Source organism: Echinops telfairi, unplaced genomic scaffold (assembly GCF_000313985.2).
Source record: "Echinops telfairi isolate 266 unplaced genomic scaffold, ASM31398v2 ScPeMD7_5;HRSCAF=22, whole genome shotgun sequence".
NCBI classification, from domain to species: domain Eukaryota; kingdom Metazoa; phylum Chordata; class Mammalia; order Afrosoricida; family Tenrecidae; genus Echinops; species Echinops telfairi.
Genome location: NW_022103901.1, coordinates 31,719,348 through 31,721,629, shown reverse-complemented (window position 1 = coordinate 31,721,629; position 2,282 = coordinate 31,719,348). Strand labels below are relative to the sequence as shown.

Here is a 2,282-nt window from a genome sequence, read left to right as displayed (position 1 = left end):
ACAGCTGCTCTGTGGGGCTGTCTGGCCTGTCACCTTGCCTGAAGCAGAGTGCCAGGCCTTGCGTCTGTGGGGCCGCTGGTGGGTGAGAACCACCACCCTCTGCTTGGCAGGCAAGGTCAAGCCAGCTGTGTCCCAGGGAGTCCTCATGTCCCAGTGCCATGCTGTCTCCCGGGGACCATGGACTCAGGAAGGCAGGTGCAGAGGGACTAGGTGCTGCCTAAGGGCACACAGCTGTGCTGGGTGAGGGCTTCAGCCAAGGGGCTGGGACTCCACTGCTGCCCAGTCTACTGCTTCTGGAAGAAAAGCCCACCTGAGTCTGTTTGGCCGGCACACCAGGATTGGACAGAAGAAAACTCCCCCACCTTAGCATTTGCCCGCTCCAGTGCTCCCAGGGCCCACCCTGTGACTTTCCCTCCTGCCCAGGAGGGTTAAAAATAAACTCCAGACTAGGAGACTAGCAGCAGGCCAAAGGCCAACCTGAGCAGGCACCTTCTCTTCACAGACTCAAGTCCCCATCGGAGGGGCAGCATCAGTGTCTACTCCACGGGTAGTGTCCCTGGGACGCAGAGGTGTCCTGTGGTTGGTTTTGAGCTTGGTTCTTCTTTAGCTCTGCCCTGGTCACTCCTCCTGGGTCCAGTGGGGGCTGGCAAGTTGCCCTGTCACCCTCACCCCAGGATGCAGCCCCCTTTACCACCCTGGTCTCTCCATCCTTTTCACGTCCTGTTGTGCATGGTTTGGAGGCCAGAAACCAGAAAAACAAGTTATTCCTTCAAGAGTCAGGAAGAATCCTTTCTTGGTGAGGCTACAGCATCGGGCTCCAGCTGGGCTGGCAGAGCGCCTTCGGCTAGCACCTCTCCCCCTCGTCCTTCAGAGCATGGCTCTCATGGGACCGTCTCTCCTGATCCAGCCCCTCAGCGTCAGCTCCAAAGCCCCTATCCCAGGCTTATCCCTGCCTCTCTGCACCACCCAATCGAAGCTAACTCATCTGGCAGCCCCATTCTGCCCTTCTCAGAGGAGAAAATTTACACTTTCCGTTCAGCCCACTTATCATCAATGGGCCATCTATTTTTCGGCAGAGATACTAATGACGGTTCAGTTTGGAAAAAGCTATCAGGCGGTACTTCCAATAGAAGGGATTCTCTCTGCACTACAACCTGTGAAAGGGCAAGCTGTCGGGAAGTTTGATAACAGGTTAAGTTGTCGAATACACACTGGATGACCTGAAATGCAAACCTTCGCCGAATTCACATTTAAAAACAAGTAAGACACCTGTGAAAGTCAGAAGCTTCGTCAGGCAGAAGCGGGTTAGAGAGGAAACGTGAGGCTCTTTCAATTAAATGGAGCGCTGCCTGAGAAGAGGCAAGAGTGCACCTTGTCGAAGGTGGAGACAAGGCTGGTTCTTGAGGTCCAGCTTCACCCGACACTTCCATGGCGGCTGTTTAGTAGAGGTGGCTATATATAAAGTGAATTTTCCATTGTGCATTAGGCAGGGGGCTGACATTTCAATCCTTCAATGCTGCAGTCAACAGTTGAAATCACTCATCAAAGCGCCCCACTCTATATTCTACCCCACCCCTATCCTTTGCTTTCTCACTTCTCAGGGCTCTCTAGCGGCCCGTTCACTGAAGATGCTATCTGTCTGGCCTCTCTGGTCTTCTTCTTCATCCTCACACCCTTGCCTGGTGGCCAGCCTGCCCTTGGAAACCTCCAGTCTGTTCCCTTTGGTCTGCAAGTCTGTGTTGGACTTAAGAGCCGTCATCTCACACAGCGCTTGTCCTGACGTGTCTGACTAGGGAGTGTTGCTCCAGATCCTGTTTCAGACTGAGAAGATCTTTCTGAAATCTCAAAATGCCTACTTTCGGAAATGGATCAGGCCCCAACTGTCCGACCCATGTTTGTTCTTTAAGTCACTACTCCTTCCCATCATCGTGAATGGCATGGATTTTGGATTTTCAAACACACTACTTAATATTGTCAGTTTCTGTTAAAGACTGAACTCTGTCCCCTGAAAGGGCCTTGGTGGCAGTGCATGGTAGGTGAATCACCAGGAGGAAGACGAGTCACTCTGCTCTTGTGAAGATTTTGCCCGGGAGTCCCTATATCAGGTCACTGTGAACCGGATAACAGAGATTGGTTTTGGGTCTTGGCAAACATCCTAGAGGAGGTGGTCACTGGGTTGTCAGGGGTTTAGGGTGGGATGCAACCCCCTTGTTCAGGCCACACAGTGATGCCACACAGCTTCCTGGGGCGTGGCCTCCATTACCTCAAAAGAGCATGGAAAG

At 52.9% G+C, this 2,282-nt stretch overlaps 1 protein-coding gene across 1 annotated transcript in view; it reads right to left on the bottom strand.

The window, feature by feature from the left end:
- The window catches only part of LOC101646687 (zinc finger protein 205-like), an 8,502-nt gene that overhangs the window by 5,105 nt on the left and 1,115 nt on the right, over positions 1-2,282 (bottom strand). The gene's annotated exons all lie outside the window — the stretch shown is intronic.